The sequence below is a fragment of the Pseudophryne corroboree genome, chromosome 3, assembly GCF_028390025.1.
Source record: "Pseudophryne corroboree isolate aPseCor3 chromosome 3, aPseCor3.hap2, whole genome shotgun sequence".
In the NCBI taxonomy this organism is placed as follows: domain Eukaryota; kingdom Metazoa; phylum Chordata; class Amphibia; order Anura; family Myobatrachidae; genus Pseudophryne; species Pseudophryne corroboree.
Window position 1 is genome coordinate 213,171,475 of NC_086446.1, and position 25,650 is coordinate 213,197,124.

Here is a 25,650-nt window from a genome sequence, read left to right on the forward strand (position 1 = left end):
TGGCATTTCATCGTCTCGGCCATGACTAGTGGCAGCAGCTTCAGCACGAGGTGGAAGTGGATCTTGATCTTTCCCTATTTTTTTAACCTCCACATTTTTGTTCTCCATATTTTAATGCGCACAACTAAAAGCCACCACAGGTATACAATGTAGATGGATGGATAGTATAGTATTATATTACTTATGGACGACGAGTGCACTGACGACACAGAGGTAGGTACAGCCGTGGCCTACCGTACTGCTATATATATATATATATATATATATATATAATATACTGTATAATAATAACGGACCTGGTGGACACTGTCAGCAGACTGCTAAACTTGTATGAAGAAAAAAAAAGCCACCACAGGTATACAATGTAGATGGATGGATAGTATAGTATTATATTACTTATGGACGACGAGTGCACTGACGACACAGAGGTAGGTACAGCCGTGGCCTACCGTACTGCTATATATATATATATATATATATATATATATATATATATAATATACTGTATAATAATAACGGACCTGGTGGACACTGTCAGCAGACTGCTAAACTAGTATGAAGAAAAAAAAAGCCACCACAGGTATACAATGTAGATGGATGGATAGTATAGTATTATATTACTTATGGACGACGAGTGCACTGACGACACAGAGGTAGGTACAGCTGTGGCCTACCGTACTGCTATATATATATATATATATATATATATAATATACTGTATAATAATAACGGACCTGGTGGACACTGTCAGCAGACTGCTAAACTAGTATGAAGAAAAAAAGCCACCACAGGTATACAATGTAGATGGATGGATAGTATAGTATTATATTACTTATGGACGACGAGTGCACTGACGACACAGAGGTAGGTACAGTCGTGGCCTACCATACTGCTATATATATATATATATATATATATATATATATACTGTATAATAATAACGGACCTGGTGGACACTGTCAGCAGACTGCTAAACTAGTATGAAGAAAAAAAAAAGCCACCACAGGTATACAATGTAGATGGATAGTATAGTATTATATTACTTATGGACGACGAGTGCACTGACGACACAGAGGTAGGTACAGCCGTGGCCTACCATACTGCTATATATATATATATATATATACTGTATAATAATAATAACAACGGACCTGGTGGACACTGTCAGCAGACTGCTAAACTAGTATGAAGAAAAAAAAAGCCACCACAGGTATACAATGTAGATGGATGGATAGTATAGTATTATATTACTTATGGACGACGAGTGCACTGACGACACAGAGGTAGGTACAGCCGTGGCCTACCGTACTGCTATATATATATATATATATATATATATATAATATACTGTATAATAATAACAGACCTGGTGGACACTGTCAGCAGACTGCTAAACTAGTAGTATGAAGAAAAAAAAAAGCCACCACAGGAGTGTTTTTCAGGCAGACAAACGTATACTGGACTGGTGGTCACTGTCAGCAAAACTGTGCACTGTACTCCTGCTATAACTGCTCCCCAGTCCCCACAATTAGGCAGTGTGAGCAGTGCACTCAGCACAGATATATCATGCAGCAGTGCAGCACACTGAGTGAGCACAGATATGGTGGAGCGTTTTTTTCAGGCAGAGAAACAACGGATTAAACTCACTGGTGGTATTATAATCAAAACCCTGCACTGTACTCCCTAACAGCTGCTCCCCGTCCCCAATCCTCCCCACAATTATAACTAAGTCACTCAGACTTTTCTACTATAACGGAGAGGACGCCAGCCACGTCCTCTCCCTATCAATCTCAATGCACGTGTGAAAATGGCGGCGACGCGCGGCTGCTTATATAGAATCCGAATCTCGCGAGAATCCGACAGCGGGATGATGACGTTCGGCCACGCTCGGTTTACCCAAGCCACACGGGAGAATCCGAGCACGGCTCGGACCCGTGTAAAAAGGCTGAAGTTCGGGTGGGTCGGTTTCCGAGAAACCGAACCCGCTCATCACTATTAACAGGTGCCCTATTGTTTTGTGTCCCTGTTGATCAGGACCTTTATGATCCTTGGGGCCAAAATAAATAAATGACAGGTTGTAATGTAACAAAATAGGTAAAAATCCAAGGGGGGTGAATACTTTAGCAAGACACTGTAAGTAATTGCAGTTTTGATATTTAGCAATGGCTATTTATTTTTTTAAAATTAGGGCAGAAGTAAAGCTACTATTGTGTTACTTAACAGCCACCATACTAGAGAACATACAGTATGAGAAACAGAAGAGTTCTTATACATCATTGCTGCAGTCACGTCACACAGTCACTATCGAGGCGCCAGGTAATGTGTAGTGATGAGCGGGTTCGGATTTAACGCCAGAATTAACGCCAGTTCGGTTTTATCCGGATTTTTCTTATTGGCTATCCAAAACACATGACATCCGTGAGCCAATAAGGTGCCGTTTTGAGAACCGAGTAAATCCGAGTAAAACCAAGTAAAACCGAACCCGCTCATCACTAGTAATGTGTGATTCTTCTAGCATCGGGTGTATTTCTTACATCTTTTTGGTGAAAATGCATCTTAGTCGCAATGCGACTAGGTTGCATCAGGAGACTTCGTTGATTAATTTGATATGCAAAACTCATATCTGTGTGCGTCTTGTCAAAATCAGTTGGCACAAGACACTTTGTAGTGATTACACATTTGAGTCCTGCATAGATAAATATTTTATGCAGCATTTCAAAGACACTATGAAATGCTTATATACCTCTACAACACATAAGTAGGGTAATTCTATCAGTGGTGATGGCCGCAAAGTGCAAGAGAACAGTCAGAGGGTGGTATTCAATTATTTTCACCCCCTTCCACATCCGTTCTGTTTCTGCTGACAGGCGTGGTATTATCATTTCAGATCGCTACCCCAGGGGCAGCGAGGCACCATAACCCTTTACACAGCTAAACCTGTTTACTATGGGTGCGATATGCACAATAACAGCGATCACTTTAGAAAGAAGATTGGGTATGATATATCGTTTGAATACCTCTCAGAATGTCTGCTGATTATGACCATATTTACTGAACATATTCCCATAGAGGTGTGCATGGATTTTGTGTAATGTTAGGATAACACAATTCTCAGTTATACAGTATGTTCAGCCGTATGTCTCTGAGATTTGAATTGCCACCAAAGTGTTTGTTCTAAATCAGAGAAACAAAATAATGGACACATAAAAATCTACGCCACCTTTCCTTCACATTCTCCTCTGCTCATCAACTCTTCCTTACTACGCCTCTTAACATAACATATTTTCATCACATACACCTCTGTTCATCAGGTCTTCCCTCACAAGCATATCGGTACACCAGTTTTTTCCTTACACATTCCTCCACCCACCAGCTTTTCCCATACATGCCCATGTTCCCATCACATTTTCCCTCATATGCCACTATACCCACCAGATTTTCCTTCACATTGTCATCTGGCTCCCACCTTTTCCCTTACATTCCCTTCTGCCCTACAAGTCTTCCCTCATATGCCACTCTACTCAACAGCTTTTGTCACATGCCCATCAGTTCTTTCCTCACGTGCACATCTGCCTGCCACCTTTTCCCTCACATGCCCTCCTACCAGCATTTGTCTCGCATGCCAACACTGCCCACAGCTTTTCCCTGACGTCCCCCCATGCTTGCACCACCATTGTTCCATGAGAGGGATGCAGGATTTCAGAAACAGGAGAGTATTACAGCCACCAGTGAATGTTTGTAAAGTTAAAAACAAAAAAACAAAATTGTCCTCAAAATGACAATTTGAAAGATGCGTGATGTCCCAACATTGAAGGCAAAGTAACATGGCAATCATAAACAAAAATGTAGGAAATACTGATTTTTTTTTTAAATATAGGAAAGGCAAAATTACATTAAGAATAACAGTAAAATAAAGAACATACTTCCAAGATCTTCTTGGGACTCGTATTCAGTTAGAATGCTTTGCATCTAAATTTGCAGTCATAAAATGCATATGGTAAGTTTTAAAAATTGCAGTACGCATTCAGATATGTCAGATGTGACTCATAAAGAGACATATATATATATATATATATATATATATAACACAAATTGGTGGGCGGTACTCCAAGGATTTGTAAAAGATTCCACAGCTACACAAGCTTTAGTGATCAACGTTTCAGACGCCTTTATTTGCGCCTTTCGTCAGGATACAAATGATATACAATCTACATACCTATATACCACCAGAGCGTGAGAAATCCCTCTTGCCGCTCCCGCGTTTCCGGCACCAGCGCGATGACGTAATACGTCCGTCTCTGTCCTAACGGTAACCATGGGAACCGTGGGCGGGACTGTCTCCACATCAACGAGGGTAACAAAACACACGGGCCAGCCGGCCCTGCAGGTTATCGCTAGCTAAGGAATCGTGGAGCACCAAGGGAAGAATAAAATAGACAGACACCACTGCATACACATAACCAACTCCTATCTCCACCACAGTGTGCCTGCGTACCCACACACACGGCCCATGTGGTTCAAGGAGTATGTCTCTATTATAAGTGCTACCTCCACCTCCAGCCACCTAGTTCTAGAAACCAAATTGTGAGAGCAAAAGTTAATCCATAGCCACCTACTCCCTGTGGGGGTGTCATCACGACCCAGGCATGTGTATATACCTAACAAACACTAATTCATTCCCACCCCCACATTAGATGGAGGGGATAATTACACGTACCTGCCATGATGATAACCCCCACTAGAGATGGGGGTATAAAATACAGGAGGTAATAATTCCCTTAAAACCCTCATAAATTCATGCAGAGCGTAAAAAGATAAACAACCCAAAGAGCACAAACGGAAAGAACATGTCAAAAATAGGACAGCCAAGGCCCACTCAAAGAAAACATAGGAGAGACAGGTTCTCATTGAGGCCGGAGGGTGCCACAGTATTAAATTCAAAAATCCATTGTGCATCTAATTGCAACAACTTCCTGTTGCGATCTCCACCTCTTGTCATCGATGGGACATGGTCGATCAATTTGTAACGCAGGGCCGCCATTGTGTGTCTTGCTTCCTTGAAATGCCTGGCTACAGGCTGGTCAATTTCTTTGCCTTCCAAGGCCTGTCTGATAGCTGACCTATGTTGCGCTGCCCTTTCCCTAAACGTACATGCGGTCTTGCCAATATAAGCAAGACCACAGGGACACTTGATGATGTAAATTACAAATTTAGATGTACAAGTGAGCACATGTTTGATCGCTACCTTCTTCCCCGAGTGCGGATGTAGCACAACCGGTCCGGTTTCCAAATATCTACAGGTCGTGCAACCAGTGCATTTATATGATCCCGGAGCCTTCGTAAGGAAGTGTGATCTCAATTCTCTTTTCAAGGCTGTGGTGTCATTGTGGACTAACCAATCCTTAAGGTTACGTCCCCTCCGATGACAATTCAACACCTTATATTGGTTCAAAACCGGTAATGACTTGTCCGTTTTTATAATTGGCCACAACTTCCTCGCTTTATTCCTTACTATAGTGCTCGCCGTACTGTAAGTAGTCACCAATGGAATCACCTTCTTTGGTGTTTTCTCTTTCCTTTGCAGGCATTGAGCACGCGGTAGTGCCAGGGCTTTTGTTTTAGCACTTATCAGATCTTCAATTAGGTAGCCCCTTTCCACATACTTGGCTATCATCCTATCTACCTCCGCCTCGCAGTCTTCCTGATTGCTGATGATACGTCTTGCTCGAAGAAACTGCGAGAAGGGGAGACCCTTTTTCATGGCCACCGGATGGAAACTTTTAGCATGTAACAACGTGTTTTTATCGGTCACTTTGTGGTACACAGAGGTTTGTAAACCATCCCCCTTCCTGGAAATTAGTACGTCCAAATAGTGAATAGCGTCAGCACTGCATTCAAACGTAAACTTGATGTTTATATCAAGATGATTGACCGCTTGCATCCGGAGTTCAAATTCTTCTGGAGTGCCGGCCCATATCAATAACAAATCGTCTATATAACGAGTGAAGAGTAGTAGCCCATCTGAAAACGCTGGATTTTGCAGGAACATCCGCTTTTCGATGTCCAACATATAGGCATTCGCGAAGGCCGGTGCCACATTGCTCCCCATGGCACAGCCCACCCACTGAAGGTAGAACTGGCCATCGAAGTAGAAAAAATTTCTGGTGAGAGTCTTCTCCAATAGTTCGAGAAAGAATTCAACATCCGGTCCCTTGTAGTGCAGGTTCCCCTGGAGTAGACGTCTAACCGCCTCTATTCCTTCCGTGTGAGGAATATTCGTATAAAGGCTCACTACGTCTGCACTCCCTAATGTACATATATCAGGGAGATGTGTCAAATTCTGTATCAGTAGTAGCAACTGAGTAGTGTCCAAAAGAACAGTTGGTTCTGCCTGTATAACGGGCTGGAGAAAGTCATCCAAGTATCTTGAGATGTTGCTATAAAGGGAACCACGAGACGATATTATGGGGCGTCCCGGGGGGTTATCCAATTTCTTGTGGACCTTTGGGAGTGTATATAGGATTGGCGTAATCGGGTGATCCACCACCAATGCTTTTAAGGTTTGCTTGTCTATGACAGCTTCTTGATATGCTCTTGTCAAGATAGCATCAATTTCTTGCTTAAACCTCATTGTTGGATCTGTATTCAATTTGCAATACACAATTTGGTCATTCAATTGATGATACACCTCCTCATTGTATGTTACCAGGTCCTGTAGAACAATGGCTCTCCCCTTATCAGCGGCCCTAATGACCACTGACCTGTTCTTGCTCAAATCAAGCAAAGCTTGGAATTCCCCTTTGGTTAAATTTGACGGAGCCCTGGATAACTTAGTGGCCTCGTTATCGACACTGCCTTCTAACATACGCGCATAGCTTTTGATTGCAGCGTTGTGTGTTTGTGGATCAAAAGATGACTTGGCTCGTATGGGCTGTTTCCCCCTTGCTGGTTCCTCCATCTCTGCATTCTTTCCATACAATTCCCTCAATTTCAGATTTCTTTGATGTTTCCAGGAATCCACTTTCCAATCAAACCTATTAAACTTTGTAACTGGAACAAAGGATAAACCTTTGTTTAATAGTGATTTCTCATTTTCACTAAGGACATGGGAAGAGAGGTTAATAATCAAGTCACTTTTTGGAATCAACATTTTCCTCTGCCTTTCCCCTTGTTTACTCCGCCTTGTTTTGCCCCGGCATCTTTTCCTGGCGCTGCTTTTGCCCGTGTTGAGGTCCCTAAAGGGGGCTTCCCCGTGCTAGAACTTGCTGCCTGGTCAGAGTCAGTAGCTGAACTGTCCATTGCCGACCCCTCTGTGTCAGTCAAAAATTTCCTTGTGTTACGTTTAGGAAAGAACATCTTACTTCGTGGGGGATACCTCCCCGTTGCCCAGGGGTACACTGTCTGATCCTCGTAATCTTTGTTTACTGTTGCCAACTTAGCCTTTTTGTACTTGATCAGCTCTTATCTATAAGAATCAATTTTCCCCTGCAATTTCTGTACCCAGTTCTCTTTGGTATCATTCACCAGTATATGATTTGATGCACGTTCCACCTCGCTGATCTTAACCCTTGTTTCCTTCAGAATCCTAGTTGACTCCTCAACCACCAAAATCATTAAATCTAGTGAGCACTTGTTCAATACCGCTGCCCACCGCCTGCAGAATTCAGGATTAGTTCTCCCAATCGTGGGGATATTTTTTATCCTAAACACCCTGGGTATTTTACGTTCTCTATAATAATCGGAAATCGTAACCCCATGTAAATGGTAGTCGATCTCCCTTTTGCGGAGTTTGAGCAGGGCAAAAAAGATATCCTCAGCAGAATCTCCCCCAACCATGGCTTGAAAAGTGTCCTTCACAAGTACTGCTTCTGCCTCTGATTCAGAGAAACTAAGTAGCTCACCTGTATTTAATTTAATTGTTTGAAAGCCAAAGGCCTGTGAATTACCAACTCCAGGCTCCATCTTTTCAGTTTTAACAAATACTCCCTCCAATAGGTCTCGTTCAGAAAGAATAAATACCACCGTTAGTGAAAATATATAACATCCACAAAAATTTCCCAGCACTGACGTTATTCACAATATTAGAGCGTGGTTGCCTTGTCTATAGACAGTTCTTGTTAAAACAAGTCTTCCTTTAACATGCATGTATGACCGGCACTCCAACAGCACAACATAAATACCTGGGTGCCCTCCCGTGGCACTACAGGGCCCAGCAGACAACACAAATTGGTGGGCAGCACTCCAAGGATTTGTAAAAGATTCCACAGCTACACAAGCTTTAGTGATCAACGTTTCAGACGCCTTTATTTGCGCCTTTCGTCAGGATACAAATGATATACAATCTACATACCTATATACCACCAGAGCGTGAGAAATCCCTCTTGCCGCTCCCGCGTTTCCGGCACCAGCGTGATGACGTAATACGTCCGTCTCCGTCCTAACGGTAACCATGGGAACCGTGGGCGGGACTGTCTCCACAGCAACGAGGGTAACAAAACACCCGGGCCAGCCGGCCCTGCAGGTTAGCGCTAGCTAAGGAATCGTGGAGCACCAAGGGAAGAATAAAATAGACAGACACCACTGCATACACATAACCAACTCCTATCTCCACCACAGTGTGCCTGCGTACCCACACACACGGCCCATGTGGTTCAAGGAGTATGTCCCTATTACTAAGTGCTACCTCCACCTCCAGCCACCTAGTTCTAGAAACCAAATTGTGAGCGCAAAAGTTAATCCATAGCCACCTACTCCCTGTGGGGGTGTCATCACGACCCAGGCATGTGTATATACCTAACAAACACTAATTCATTCCCACCCCCACATTAGATGGAGGGGATAATTACACGTACCTGCCATGATGATAACCCCCACTAGAGATGGGGGTATAAAATACAGGAGGCAATAATTCCCTTAAAACCCTCATAAATTCATGCAGAGCGTAAAAAGATAAACAACCCAAAGAGCACAAACGGAAAGAACATGTCAAAAATAGGACAGCTAAGAAGGCCCACTCAAAGAAAACATAGGAGAGACAGGTTCTCATTGAGGCCGGAGGGTGCCACGGTATTAAATTCAAAAATCCATCCTGCCTCTAATTGCAACAACTTCCTGTTGCGATCTCCACCTCTTGTCATCGATGGGACATGGTCGATCAATTTGTAACGCAGGGCCGCCATTGTGTGTCTTGCTTCCTTGAAATGCCTGGCTACAGGCTGGTCAATTTCTTTGCCTTCCAAGGCCTGTCTGATAGCTGACCTATGTTGCGCTGCCCTTTCCCTAAACGTACATGCGGTCTTGCCAATATAAGCAAGACCACAGGGACACTTGATGATGTAAATTACAAATTTAGATGTACAAGTAAGCACATGTTTGATCGCTACCTTCTTCCCCGAGTGCGGATGTAGCACAACCGGTCCGGTTTCCAAATATCTACAGGTCGTGCAACCAGTGCATTTATATGATCCCGGAGCCTTCGTAAGGAAGTGTGATCTCAATTCTCTTTTCAAGGCTGTGGTGTCATTGTGGACTAACCAATCCTTAAGGTTACGTCCCCTCCGATGACAATTCAACACCTTATATTGGTTCAAAACCGGTAATGACTTGTCCGTTTTTATAATTGGCCACAACTTCCTCGCTTTATTCCTTACTATAGTGCTCGCCGTACTGTAAGTAGTCACCAATGGAATCACCTTCTTTGGTGTTTTCTCTTTCCTTTGCAGGCATTGAGCACGCGGTAGTGCCAGGGCTTTTGTTTTAGCACTTATCAGATCTTCAATTAGGTAGCCCCTTTCCACATACTTGGCTATCATCCTATCTACCTCCGCCTCGCAGTCTTCCTGATTGCTGATGATACGTCTTGCTCGAAGAAACTGCGAGAAGGGGAGACCCTTTTTCATGGCCACCGGATGGAAACTTTTAGCATGTAACAACGTGTTTTTATTGGTCACTTTGTGGTACACAGAGGTTTGTAAACCATCCCCCTTCCTGGAAATTAGTACGTCCAAATAGTGAATAGCGTCAGCACTGCATTCAAACGTAAACTTGATGTTTATATCAAGATGATTGACCGCTTGCATCCGGAGTTCAAAATCTTCTGGAGTGCCGGCCCATATCAATAACAAATCGTCTATATAACGAGTGAAGAGTAGTAGCCCATCTGAAAACGCTGGATTTTGCAAGAACAACCGCTTTTCGATGTCCAACATATAGGCATTCGCGAAGGCCGGTGCCACATTGCTCCCCATGGCACAGCCCACCCGCTGAAGGTAGAACTGGCCATCGAAGTAGAAAAAATTTCTGGTGAGAGTCTTCTCCAATAGTTCGAGAAAGAATTCAACATCCGGTCCCTTGTAGTGCAGGTTCCCCTGGAGTAGACTTCTAACCGCCTCTATTCCTTCCGTGTGAGGAATATTCGTATAAAGGCTCACTACGTCTGCACTCCCTAATGTACATATATCAGGGAGATGTGTCAAATTCTGTATCAGTAGTAGCAACTGAGTAGTGTCCAAAAGAACAGTTGGTTCTGCCTGTATAACGGGCTGGAGAAAGTCATCCAAGTATCTTGAGATGTTGCTATAAAGGGAACCACGAGCCGATATTATATGCTTATATTGGCAAGACCGCATGTACGTTTAGGGAAAGGGCAGCGCAACATAGGTCAGCTATCAGACAGGCCTTGGAAGGCAAAGAAATTGACCAGCCTGTAGCCAGGCATTTCAAGGAAGCAAGACACACAATGGCGGCCCTGCGTTACAAATTGATCAACCATGTCCCATCGATGACAAGAGGTGGAGATCGCAACAGGAAGTTGTTGCAATTAGAGGCACGATGGATTTTTGAATTTAATACTGTGGCACCCTCCGGCCTCAATGAGAACCTGTCTCTCCTATGTTTTCTTTGAGTGGGCCTTGGCTGTCCTATTTTTGACATGTTCTTTCCGTTTGTGCTCTTTGGGTTGTTTATCTTTTTACGCTCTGCATGAATTTATGAGGGTTTTAAGGGAATTATTGCCTCCTGTATTTTATACCCCCATCTCTAGTGGGGGTTATCATCATGGCAGGTACGTGTAATTATCCCCTCCGTCTAATGTGGGGGTGGGAATGAATTAGTGTTTGTTAGGTATATACACATGCCTTGGTCGTGATGACACCCCCACAGGGAGTAGGTGGCTATGGATTAACTTTTGCTCTCACAATTTGGTTTCTAGAACTAGGTGGCTGGAGGTGGAGGTAGCACTTAGTAATAGGGACATACTCCTTGAACCACATGGGCCGTGTGTGTGGGTACGCAGGCACACTGTGGTGGAGATAGGAGTTGGTTATGTGTATGCAGTGGTGTCTGTCTATTTTATTCTTCCCTTGGTGCTCCACGATTCCTTAGCTAGCGCTAACCTGCAGGGCCGGCTGGCCCGTGTGTTTTGTTACCCTCGTTGCTGTGGAGACAGTCCCGCCCACGGTTCCCATGGTTACCATTAGGACAGAGACGGACGTATTACGTCATCGCGCTGGTGCCGGAAACGCGGGAGCGGCAAGAGGGATTTCTCACGCTCTGGTGGTATATAGGTATGTAGATTGTATATCATTTGTATCCTGACGAAAGGTGCAAATAAAGGCGTCTGAAACGTTGATCACTAAAGCTTGTGTAGCTGTGGAATCTTTTACAAATCCTTGGAGTGCTGCCCACCAATTTGTGTTGTCTGCTGGGCCCTGTAGTGCCACGGGAGGGCACCCAGGTATTTATGTTGTGCTGTTGGAGTGCCGGTCATACATGCATATATATATATATATATATATATATATATATATATATATATATATATAGAGAGAGAGAGAGAACAATACAGTATATGCAATCAGTTTGAATTAAAAGAAAAACCTCTTTAATACACATTTACTGTATAACTGTTCATCTTAATAAGCTTGCTTAAGTACACTCACAAAATAATATAATTTATGCAAAAACAACGAAGAAAGCACATAGCTTCAAAGGCTAAAGAGTCTATTTACTAAACCTTGGATGGAGATAAAGTGGACAGAGATACCAGCCAATCAGCTCCTACTGTAAATGTCATGTTGCAGGCTGTGTTTCAAAAATGTCAGTTAGCTGGTTGGCTGGTACTTTATCTCCATCCACTTTATCTCCATCCAAGGCTTAGTAAATAGACCCCTAAATCACAGTCAGTCAATCAAAAGCAGTCAGTCAATGCCAGCGACTGTCGTCATCCTCATCAGTGTTTATTTGCACCTGCAGTCGCTGCAGCTTTGACAATCTTGCATCTCCAGAGGGGACTGCATTTGTTCACAATCATACAAATAAACTCTTACTCTACTCAGACTACATCATACATAGCTACTCTCCGTGAAGCTGTGGGAGTCTCCCGGTTTTCGGATAGTCTCCTGCAGCCCCGGAAGGGTAGGTGACTCTCCTGCATCCCGCGGATTCCCACCTGCTTACTAGTAAAGCGGGCAGGATGGAGATAAAATGAATATACTTTCGGCAGCCGTGTGAAGGGGCAGGGCTAATAGTGTAATGTAGCCCCCTACCCACGAATTGCAGACATTTCCTCATCTTAGGGATGGAGGCTAATGACATCACAGTTCCACCCCACCCCCTGAATTAGCCTGTTGCATCTCTTCTGAGCTTCTACCTGAGTGGAGACTAAAAAGTTTGGCAAGTATGGACTACATTAGACAGCCCATAACACAGTGTCAGGTTTGGTGTTTGTAGCCTATTTTATGGGCATGCACAGAATCAGTTTGCAAATTTGACTCTATGCAAGATGTCCAAAATCAAACTCCGTATTAACCCCATAGACCGTAAAAAGCGTTAAAGCAATGTCAAGCAAAATCAGCTACACGGAGAGGGGCTGATTCAGCTCTAGACGCAGTCCCAATTCAGTTGCAATTGTTCAATATTTTTGCTACTGCACATGTGCCAGAAACGCAGTGTCCATGTCTTGTGATGGAGCTGGAGCTCCAGTCGCAGGGTCCTGTTAGTCATACTTAATTGATAAGCTGCAGACATTTCAGGGCAGTGGAGAAAGCATTACAAATATGGAGACATGTCTGCCCCGTTTTCTGAGCATGTCCCAGCAGAATAGTTTTCCTGGACATCCTGAGTAACATGGGGGATACTCAGAGGTTGAATGCTGTGACTGATAAGCTAGCAGTGGACATAATACACAAGGTGCCTCCTACGGCATTTGCATATTGGGGGTAATTCCAAGTTGATCGCAGCAGGATTTTTGTTAGCAATTGGGCAAAACCATGTGCACTGCAGAGGAGGCAGATATAACATGTGCAGAGAGAGTTAGATTTGGGTGGGGTGTGTTCAATCTGCAATCTAATTTGCAGTGTAAAAATAAAGCAGCCAGTATTTACCCTGCACAGAAATAAAATAACCCACCCAAATCTATCTCTCTCTGCACATGTTATATCTGCCTCCCCTGCAGTGCACATGGTTTTGCCCAATTGCTATCAAAAATCCTGCTGCGGTCAACTTGGAATTACCTCCATTGTCGTACAGCCACTGCGTACAAAAATGCATTGGTGGTGACATTTGCATCTAATTCTTAATCTCAAATGGAAACATAGCTGCGTCTTTCTAGGTTACTGAACTGCTAACCATTGCAAGTGAAGCTGCCACCCAGGACAGAATATAGACGCCCACCGAGGCCATCATATTGTCTTTCGTAATTGTGCACCAACGCAAAAACAAGGAACATCGTCTTCTAGGGTTGGCCTATGGCTACGCAGACTGGCCGTGGCAAAAAACAACGCTGGCGCCATACTTCTTTACATACATGATTGCAGCTGAAGTCAGATACTCACTTCAAACGGCCATGACATGCCTGCTTTTTTGTCTCCACTCCCATGTTAACTCCCCCAAATGGTCCCTTCCTGTCAATCACTCTGCATATAACATGTCAGTACAAGTGTCATTGCAAAGGTTCCTTGGCACATGCACAGTGCAATCACAGCACATGCACAGTCTGCTGATAATCGCCCTGTTGCGAAAATATCAGCATTGCATACAAACATGAATATCACATATATAAAACAGGTACACAAGAATGAGCAGTGGTGAACTGAAATTTGAGGCATTGTGCCATATTTAACTGAGGAATACATTACTGTATATTTTTTTTATTCCTCAGGTTTATTGTATGACTATAAACTTATTATCATGAGGAAATTATATTATTTTAATCATTCAGTATATGTGCATATACATGGAGATTATACCTTATCTCTATAATATTTATATACTTTACTTTAATTTCTAGAATGGGGGCAAACCCCTGGGTAAGATGCCAGAATCTCAACACCACTCACAAGACTGGCATCAGATCACAGACAGCTGACATCTCGACGGTGAGTATCGGGGTAGATGTTAGGGCCTGGGGGGGGGGGTTTAGGGTTAGACAATAGGGGGGTTAGGGATAGGTGCTAAGGGGATTAGCCCTAGTCGCCAACCCCTGAGTGTTAACCATAGCCGACACCCCCGGAGGGTTAGCCCTAGCTTCCACCGACAGAGGGTTAGGGTAGGGTGTAGGTGATGGGGGGTAGAAACACTTACCCCCTCCGATGTTGGCATCTTCAATGTCAGGTTGCTGCGGTTGGTCATGTGACCGCCGGCATCCCGACTGCTGGGATATAGTATGTATTCCAGTTTTGCAATCTATTCACCAAAAGTTACTCCCTTTATCAATAATGTTTCTTTATTTCTCAGTAGAGAACCTATATATTTCTGCCAATGCTCGTGCAGAAAGTAATGCGAAAATGCTAATGTCATTGCAATTGATGTTGCCCTCTTTGCCACTACACAAAATAACATCAAATATTACAACTAATAATTTTATCAGGCAATTTATCTTATCATAATCTTGTGCTTTTGAAATGTCTCTACTATTTGATGTAGACTACAAGTTAATTATATATGTACATGCTAGTTTATGTCTAAAAAGATGGCCCTGTTATTTCGAAGATTCCATCAAAAAAGATGATTTATTCAGCAGGAGTTACTAAGACTATGTTCGTGCAGTATCTGTAATTTCTCAAATATTAGTGTGTCTTCACAATAGGAGGTATGGAGAAGAATCCTTCTGCGTTCTAGATTGCATCAGCAGGCATTCATTGGAAGTGGCACACAGAGTAACAACGGCTGCCTAGCAAAATCTTTTCACACTACTCTATGAATTGACATAGAAAATGAGCTTCTTATATTTTTCTTTCTGTTGTTCCTATTGCAGCAATCTTTTCATTGTGTGGACATGAATGCACAATCTATTTTTCAAGTACAACATGAAAGCGATTGAAGTGTAAAACATTTAATATACCCCTAATCCCTTTTATTTATGTGTTTATATAATTTTTATCTTTATTACTGGACCGTGAATCTGTGCTTGTTTCTGTTTTAACTATTTTCATTGTTTGAACTACAGATACTGTATAACTGAGAATAGTGTTTATAAAGACTTAAAACAGGCATACAATAATAGTAATAACTGTCATAGAATAAGAAACATATCTAATATATTTACTGGCAAAAATATTTGTAGCTACAAAAATCTGAAGTTAAATTAGCGGGTGGTATTTAGTATACTGGTTGTTGGGATCCCGGTGCCGGAATCCCGACAACTGGCATAGCGACACCTTTTCTCCCTCTTGGGGGTCCATGACCCCCCTGGAGGGAGAATAGATAGCATAGCACGCCACCATGCCCGAAAGGGCCTCATTTGCACTCGCCCCGCTATCGACAAGCTGGCGGTCGGGATCCCACCGCCGGGGACCCGGCCGCCGGCAACTCATGCTGCACCCAAATTAGCCTACACTCTTTAAATGGGTTCTCCAGTTAAAGATAAAATATTTTCCTACCTTCACTCACATATGTGCTCTCACAATCTATATAATTTCTCAAGGTTTATAAAACAAATATGCAGTCCCACAGCACAGTAAACTGCATAGGTTTCTATGTGGCTGTGATCAGGCTCCAGAAAGTCATCAAAGCCCATAGGCTTCTTTTTGCAAAATTTACTTGCATGCACATTTCAAGTTTCAGGACCAAAACGCAGAAGCAACAACATACCCAGGACACCTCTATATCAGAATAGCTCTCTTGGCAAGAAGACTTGATACGTGGTTATGAGCAACCAATGACAGAGAGATGATTGCAAGATAATTGTGACAAATTATACTTCTCCCCCAGAGTGATATGAGAAAGAAATAGGATTGGGTAGAGATAACGGAAGACTATGATAGGGTGCACAGAGACAGTGCAAACAGAGAAAGGAAAAAAAAAACAGCTAGCAGTAAATAATTTGTATTTTGTACTTACATGGGCATAGCTATTGTGTGTGCAGGACGTGCCATTGCTATATGGCCCAGAAGCTTAGGGGGCTCACTTCTGGGGCCTGCCCCAACTGCACTCTGGTCATAGAGCTGTCTAACAGGTTGCTGTATATACCTAAGCACTGTGTGGCATACTGTGAACTGAGAGCATGGTGTGGCATGTGTAGTGGCATCAGTGTAATATGGAATACTGTTAACTATAAATGTGTGCAGACCTCTGTGTTTTGGTTTTGCCACCCTGTCTTTTGCTTCTGTTTTCTGGTTTTGTCAAACCATCCCTGAGGTGTTTTGGATCTGGATGTTTTTTTAACTTGCTAAAACAGCTATGGGCCTGTGTTTGCTCCTTCAGTGTTATTGATCTAATTTCCAGCAATTTCCAGTCAATTTTGACCACCTCGTTTTAATAAAATATATGACCCTATAGAAAGAATGTTTTCAAAAGAAGAGGCCCCAGGACAGTACAGAGAAATGAAGTTGGAGTATGTAGTGGCAGGCAGTTATAATAATTGATTGATTGATTAAAATTGATTAATTGATAAAAAAAAACTATTCATGTAATTAATTTAGAAAATAAAAAAAATAAAAAATCACTATACCGATGCCGGAATCCCGAGTTCTGAACAGCCTGACAGTTGGAATGTTTCTGCCTGTCTGTTGAAGTGGCAACATGTTTGTTTTAGATTTATGATATCATATATGTACTACAATATTGATGAATACCTTGCTTAAAACATGGTGCTGGGGTCATGGCTTGGACTGCAAGCTGTGTAGTCATGTTTGGTGAGAGCTCCACGGGACATTGGGGAAATATATCTTTTTACCCCCTGCTACCCCCACCACAGCGCTCCATTCCTGTTGACCTAAGCCTCCCTAATCACCCTGTATCAGTGGGGCAAAGCTGCGGAGCTGGAGGATGGTTACTTTCATCCCTGCAGGTTGTGGCCTCCCCACCACAGTGAATCCGGGACCTCGAGTTCCCCAGCCGCGGCCTGCCAGAGGTCCGTGGATGGACACCTGCTAATCGCAGCTACCATCCGCCCAGCTCTACTCCACCCATTCCACTGCATACCTAGAGGCCGGCTGGAGCTGGTACTTCACCGGGAGCCTGTACACACCACATATAGTGGGGGTCCTGGCTGGCGATCACGGGAGGTGGCCATCTTGGATCGGGGACAGCTAGTTGCAGTGGCCTCTCTAACTCCAGCTCCCTGGCTCCATGCTGAGGACCTGATAGGAAGACCTAGGCTGGGGCCCCAACTGACAGATGAACCTGACTCTCTGCACATTACCTTCCCCCCTGCACACTCTCACCCTCTCATAGTATTGGGCTGTAAGTTGCCTTGAGACACTGCCAGCTCCACTGCAGCACAGACTGCATTCTGTTCCCCGTTGTCAACATGGGAGAGCTCAAGCCCTGTCCAGGAGAATGCCCATGAACTGCTTCTGCTAGCCAGCAGGTTGGACACCTCCGTTATTTGACCTATCATACTACAGCCATAGTTCTTGTTGGGATTTACAGTATCCCTAAATTATTGGCCTGTTTTTCAGTTTGGACGATATCCCTGGTGGTGATATTGCTGCCTACTCCTGCTTCTTTCAGTTTACTAGTGTTCCAGCTATCACATCTCCACATGCTGATGTGTTCTCCTTTTGCCTCGCTCTAATACAACTACCTTGACTAAGGACCTGGATGTCTGCCCAGCCATCAATGTTGACATGCTAAAAGTGTTGTAATGTTGTATGACCAAGCCATGTGGAGGAATTGATGTGTTGTGAATCTTAATGTTTTATCACGCTAGACCCTGTCCTAGATTTTTGTTCTTTTCTGCTCTGACCAATGACAAGACAACGTGGCTCTGGTAAATCTAAAAAAGATCCAGCTGCGGCCTCACACTCTGCTGCCTCCCACACATTGTTTGGGACCTCTGTTACTGAAACTACTATACCCACTCCCGTTCTCCCATCCATCGAGTTCTCCCTCTAAATGCCAGCATCAACCTGTTACTGTGGAGAATTCGGACATGGCTGCAGTCCTGGCACACCTGTGCTCCCTCCCCACTCCTCCAACAGGACCTGCTAAGTATCGAAAAGCGGATTCAGGACTCCTTCCAGGCACGCATTTCTTCCATTCAATCTGATCTCACACACATGGCAAACAAAGTTGCCAATTTGGAGGACAATAGAGATTGTGATGGACTCGAAGCTTTCCGACCTTCATTACCTTGAATCTCGATACTTGAACTCAAATACAGCGACCGACATGAGGCATCGACTAGATGACATCGACAACAGATGAATCAATGAAGCAATGAAGAATCTAGGAGACAAACATTCCTAATGGCCAATATAGATTTTAAATACTCAACACTTCCCAGATCATTCACATCATTGCTTTTACTGTTGATCTTTATTTCTATTTATTTTTATGAATTAAGTATGAAATATTATTTTAATGTTTATATATTTATCGAATATGTGACCACCAAGCTTTTTTGATCTAATTGGTCTGTTGATAAGTTTATTCAACTCTAGACATGCACAGTTGAATGTGAGTGATTACCTTACAGGTGTTAATGATTAAGATCTACTCTGTGATTGGTCCAACTGGGAATAAAAATGGCTCAGGGAAGCCCTGACTTCATCCTCTGATGAAACCGCAGCTGTATATTTGCGGAGAAACATGTAAGGAACAGGGCTTTTACACTGGACTCTGCCTGATATATCTCCTGCTGACTACTGTCATTACCGGACCCTCACTCCGCAAACTCCGTCGCTCTGCAATTAGCAGCTGATGGATGTGCAAGTGACCTTGCCGAGAGGTCAGCGTTGCCTTGTGAACATGCCTGCTGTATTACCTGAAAAGCACACTACGAGCCCTGGAGGCAGCGGTGTGAGCATGAACATTACGCTGTAGGTAATACAGCTCTAACACTCTCTTTACATTATTGTTATATCGATTGATGCCCTCGGCTGCAACTGAATAATTGTGTGATACAGCTAAAGGAGCGGGGTCTCTAACAATACCTTGCTGACTAACTTTTCCGGATCTGCCTCCACACATTAAATAAAAACAGCTACAGAATGCTACAAATTGGCTATGCTTGGTTTGTGGCTTAAAGTAGTACTAACCCTATATAAACAAGAGACTGTGCTTAAATTAACAGGTTGAACACGATGGGCAATTTTACCTCTATTCAACCTCAAATACTATGTTACTATGTTACTAAATTAATCCGGGTTTTCTGATATATGGAGATACAAAAGAAGTTTTTTTGCACATAATAAATATTAGAGATGAGCGGGTTCGGTTCTCCGAGAACCGAACTCAACATGGTTTACACGGGTCCGAGGCAGCCTCGGTTCTTCCCGCCTGACTCGGAAAACCCAAACGAGGCAAAACGTCATCATCCCGCTGTCGGATTCTCGCGAGATTCGGATTCCATGTAAACAGCCGCGCGTCGCATTGTAGAGAGAGCAAGAGGACGTGGCTACGTTCTCTGAGTGGAAAGCTCAATATCAGCTCAATATCATTGCTCAGTATCTGTGCTGCATTGTGGTGACCAGTATACTACAGTACAATAGTCCAGTACTGCATCTCGCTGCCCAGTGTCAGTTCTAGTATCTCCATCAGTGCTCAGTATCACTGCTCATTGTCTTGTGCTGCATTGTGATGACTAGTATATTTCAGTATAACAGTCCAGTGCTGCATCTCGCTGCCCAGTGTCAGTTCTAGTATCCTCATCAGTACCCAGTATCACTGCTCATTGTCTTGTGCTGCATTGTGCTGACCAGTATACTACAGTACAATAGTCCAGTGCTGCATCTCGCTGCCCAGTGTCAGTTCTAGTATCCTTATCAGTGCTCAGTATCACTGCTCATTGTCTTGTGCTGCATTGTGGTGACCGGTATACTACAGTACATTACTAAAAGTCCAGTGTCTCGTGCTGCATCTTGCTGCTGTAGGGTGCTGTGCATAGGTCATCATCATTCCAGTCACAGTGGTATCTGGTATCTATCTAGTGGTATCTAATTCCAGACATTACTGCCGTCTAATTCCAGATATATTACTGGCATATAATTCCACACAAAAATGGAGAACAAAAATTTGGAGGGTAAAATAGGGAAAGATCAAGATCCACTTCCACCTAGTGCTGAAGCTGCAGCCACTAGTCATGGCAGAGATGATTCAATGCCATCAACGTCGTCTGCCAAGGCCGATGCCCAATGTCATAGTAGAGAGCATGTAAAATCCAAAAAACAAAAGTTCAGTAAAATGACCCAAAAATCTAAATGAAAAGCGTCTGAGGAGAAGCGTAAACTTGCCAATATGCCATTTATGACACAGAGTGGCAAGGAATGGCTGAGGCCCTAGCCTTTGTTCATGGCTAGTGGTTCAGCTTCACATGAGGATGGAAGCACTCATCCTTCCGCTAAAAAGATGAAAAGAGTTAAGCTGGCAAAAGCACAGCAAAGAACTGAGCGTTCTTCTAAATCACAAATCCCCAAGGAGAGTCCAATTGTGTCGGTTGCGATGCCTGACCTTCCCAACACTGGATGGGAAGAGGTGGCTCCTTCCACCATTTGCACGCCCCCTGCAAGTGCTGGAAGGAGCACCCACAGTCCACTTCCTGATATTCAACTTGAAGATGTCACTGTTGAAGTACACAAGGATGAGGATATTGGTGTTCCTGGCACTGAGGAGGAATTTGACAAGGAGGATTCTGATGGTGAGGTTGTTTGTTTAAGTCAGGCACCCGGGGAGACACCTGTTGTCCGTGGGATGAATAAGGCCATTGACATGCCTAGTCAAAATACAAAAATAATCACCTCTTCGGTGTGGAATTATTTTAACAGAAATGCGGACAACAGGTGTCAAGCCGTGTGTTGCCCTTGTCAAGCTGTAATAAGTAGGAGTAAGGACGTTAACCACCTAGGAACATCCTCCCTTATACGTCACCTGGAGCGCATTCATCAGAAGTCATTGACAAGTTCAAAAACTTTAGGTGACCGCGGAAGCAGTCAACTGGCAACTAAATCCCTTCTTCCTCTTGTAACCAAGCTCCTGCAAACCACACCACCAACTCCCTCAATGTCAATTTCCTCCTTAGACAGGAACGCCAATAGTCCTGCAGGCCATGTCCCTGGCAAGTCTGACGAGTCCTCTCCTAACTGGGATTTCTCTGATGGATCCTTGAGTGGAACGCCTACTGCTGCTGTTGCTGCTGGCGCTGCTGTTGTTGCTACTGGGAGTCAATCGTCATCCCAGAGGGGAAGTCGGAAGACCACTTGTACTACTTCCAGTAAGCAATTGACTGCCCAACAGTCCTTTGCGAGAAAGATGAAATATCACAGCAGTCATCCTGTTGCAACTATGTTGGTGTTAGATGTGCATCCGGAATCCGCCGTTAGTTCACAGGGACTTAGACAATTGCTTGAGGTAGTGTGTCCCCGGTGCCAAATACCATCTAGGTTCCACTTCTCTAGGCAGTTGATAACAAGAATGTACACAGATGTCAGAAAAAGAGTCACCAGTGTCCTAAAAAATGCAGTTGTACCCACTGTTCACTTAACCACGGACATGTGGACAAGTGGAGCAGGGCAGACTAAGGACTATATGACTGTGACAGCCCACTGGGTAGATGTATTGCCTCCCGCAGCAACAACAGCAGCAGCGGCACCAGTAGCAGCATCTTGCATATGCCAACTCGTTCCTAGGCAGGCTACGCTTTGTATCACCACTTTCCATAAGAGGCACACAGCTGACAACCTCTTACAGAAACTGAGTAACATCATCACAGATTGGCTTTCCCCAATTGGACTCTCCTGGGGATTTGTGACAATGCCACCAATATTGTGCGTGCATTACATCTGGGCAAATTCCAGCACGTCCCATGTTCTGCACATACACTGAATTTGGTGGTGCAGAACTTTAGAAAAAACGACAGGGGAGTGCAGGAGATGCTGTCGGCATTCAGCCACTGCGTGCCGAAGACTGGAGCACCAGCAAACACTCCTGAACATGCCCTGCCATCAGCTGAAGCAAGAGGTGGTAACGAGGTGGAATTCAACCCTCTATATGCTTCAGAGGATGGAGGAGCAGCAAAAGGCCATTCAAGCCTATACATCTGCCTACGATATAGGCAAAGGAGGGGGAATGCGCCTGACTCAAGCACAGTGGAGAATGATTTCAATGTTGTTTAAGGTTCTCCAACCCTTTGAACTTGCCACACGTGAGGTCAGTTCAGACACTGCCAGCCTAAGTCAGGTCATCCCCATATCAGGCTTTTGTAGAAGCAGCTGGAGAGATTGAAGGAGGAGCTAAAACGGAGCGATTCCGCTAGGCATGTGGGACATGTGGATGGAGCCCTTCATTCGCTTAACCAGGATTCACGGGTGGTAAATCTGTTGAAATCAGAGCACTACATTTTGGCCACCGTGCTCGATCCTAGGTTTAAACCCTATGTTGTATCTCTCTTTCCAGCAGATACAAGTCTGCAGATGTTCAAAGACCTGCTGGTGAGACACTTGTCCTGTCAAGCGGAACGTGACCCACCAACAGCTCCTCCTTCATTTTCTACCGCCACTGGAGCTGCCAGGAAAAGGATAAAATTTCCCAAACCACCCGCTGGCGGTGATGCAGGGCAGTCAGGAGCAAGTGCTGACATCTGGTCCGGACTGAAGGACCTGCCAATGATTACTGACATGTTGTCTACTGTCACTGCATATGATTCTGTCACCATTGAAAGAATGGTGGAGGATTATATGAGTGACAGCATCACTGTAGGCATGTCAGACAGTCCGTACGTATATTGGCAGGAAAAAGAGGCAATTTGGAGGCCCTTGCACAAACTGACTTTATTTTACCTAAGTTTCCCCCCCTCCAGTGTGTGCTCCAAAAGAGTGTTTAGTGCAGCCGGTAACCAGCGTAGGAGGTTACTTCCAGAAAATGTGGAGAAGATGATGTTCATCAAAATGAATTATAATAAATTCCTCTGTGGAGACATTTACCAGCAATTGCCTCCAGAAAGTACACAGGGACCTGTGATGGTGATTACCAGTGGGGACGAATTAATACTCTGAGGAGGGGGATGTACACAGTGAAAGTGGTGAGGAATCGGACGATGAGACGGAGGTGGACATCCTACCTCTGTAGAGCCAGTTTGTGCAAGGAGAGATTGATTGCTTCTTTTTTGGTGGGGGCCCAAACCAACCAATCATTTCAGCCACAGTCATGTGGCAGACCCTGTCGCTGAAATGATGGGTTTGTTAAAGTGTGCATATCCTGTTTATACAACATAGGGCCCAAGGACAATTCCATCTTGCACCTCTTATTTTTTTTTATTTATCTTTGCATCATGTGCTGTTTGGGGACTATTTTTTTAAGTGCCATCCTGTTTGACACTGCAGTGCCACTCCTAGATGGGCCAGATGTTTGTGCCGCCCACTTGGGTCGCTTAGCTTAGTCATCCAGTGACCTCGGTGCAAATTTTAGGACTAAAAATAATATTGTGAGGTGTTCAGAATAGACTGTAAATGAGTGGAAATTCTGGTTATTGAGGTTAAGAATACTATAGGATCAAAATTACCCCCAAATTCTATGATTCAAAACGCACCCGAATCTGACAAAAATTCTTAAGGGAGGTTTTACCAAAACACGTCCGAATCCAAAACATGACCGCGGAACCGAATCCAAAACACAAAACCCAAAAAATTCCCGCTGCACATCTCTAATAAATATATATATTTTTTACCGCTGGAGGAATCATAACATTGCTAACTTTTTTAAATAATTATATTTCATCTGTGTATGTAATTTTATTGATACGTTATTTTGTTTAAATTGTATTAAATTTTAGACTATATATGCGCTCCCTGATAATTCTTTTATCTTGTGCTGTTGTTTATTGGTGGGCATATCAGTACTGCCCAGTTGGGAGTTGCATTTATTTTAGGTAATTTAACCGAAGACCAATTAGTATATTAAGCTTGGTGGTTTAATTAGCGCTGGAATTTTTTCTCTTTTCTTTGTTAAAAAAAAGGTTGAATGTAGGACTGACTTGTTAGAGAAAATTAGGCATCTAGAAGTGATCCATAAATCTACGTTTGCTCCTGATACCTTTATTGAACTCCTACAAGCGAGACAAGCGCTTAATAGCTTACTCAGTGAGTGATGGAACACGACTGTCACACCCCGCGGGCAGCGGCGGCCGCGCTTACCGCTGCGGGTGTCCTGGATGGCCTGGCGTCTCTCCCCTCCGGCGGCCTCGGGGGTCCGGCGTCGGGTCGGCGGGTCTCTCCGGCGGCTCCCGGAGCGAGGGCGCCGCCATGCTGCTTTAGATTAGGTAGGCGGAGCGGGGCTGACGTCATCTGCCCGCTCCGCCAATCAGACCAAGGCGGGAGGTTCAAAGCCAGACGCCGAGCAGGGAGCCGGCGCCTGTGTATCATCGTTCTGCTTGTCTGAAGCAGTGATTTCCAGAGCTCCCTTGTTCCTATTTTCCGCTGTGTCTCCAGTGTCTCCAGTGTCTCCAGTGTCTCCAGTGTCTCCAGTGTTCCAGTGTTCCAGTGTCTCCAGTGTCCCAGTGTCTCCAGTGTCTCCAGTGTCCCAGTGTCTCCAGTGTCCCAGTGTCTCCAGTGTCTTCACGCACCTCCGTGCCTCCAAGCGCCCGAGCGCCATCACGCACCTCCGTGCCTCCAAGCGCCCGAGCGCCATCACGCACCTCCGTGCCTCCAAGCGCCCGAGCGCCATCACGCACCTCCGTGCCTCCAAGCGCCCGAGCGCCATCACGCACCTCCGTGCCTCCAAGCGCCCGAGCGCCATCACGCACCTCCGTGCCTCCAAGCGCCCGAGCGCCATCACGCACCTCCGTGCCTCCAAGCGCCCGAGCGCCATCACGCACCTCCGTGCCTCCAAGCGCCCGAGCGCCATCACGCACCTCCGTGCCTCCAAGCGCCCGAGCGCCATCACGCACTTCCGTGCCTCCAAGCGCCCGAGCGCTATCACGCACCTCCGTGCCACCAAGGCGCCTGAGCGCCATCAGCACCTCAGTACCTCGGCACCTCAGTGCCTCTGTTCCTCAGCACTCCGGTGCCTCTGCACCTTAGTATCACAGAACTCCAACACCTCAGTACCTCGGTGTCTCAGCACCTCAGTGCCTTCAGCACCTCAATAATACCAGCATCTCTGTACCTCAGCACTCAGCACTTTCACTAGTCTTGTTTTTCAGGAGACCTTCATCATTCCTCCGTGCTTCCTGCTTACCGTCTTCATCCTGTATGAAGAAGACCTACATCCGGCCAT

General features: G+C 44.6%; 1 long non-coding RNA gene across 2 annotated transcripts in view; it reads left to right on the plus strand.

Moving 5' to 3' along the window:
• Positions 1 to 25,650, plus strand: part of LOC135057603 (uncharacterized) — a 240,579-nt gene that overhangs the window by 132,639 nt on the left and 82,290 nt on the right. The window contains exon 3 of one of the 2 annotated variants that reach the window (XR_010244235.1): positions 14,288 to 14,375. The exons of the other annotated variant lie outside the window; for it this stretch is intronic. This is a non-coding gene — a long non-coding RNA (uncharacterized LOC135057603). The remainder of the gene's footprint in view (positions 1 to 14,287; positions 14,376 to 25,650) is intronic. 2 annotated transcript variants of the gene reach the window in all.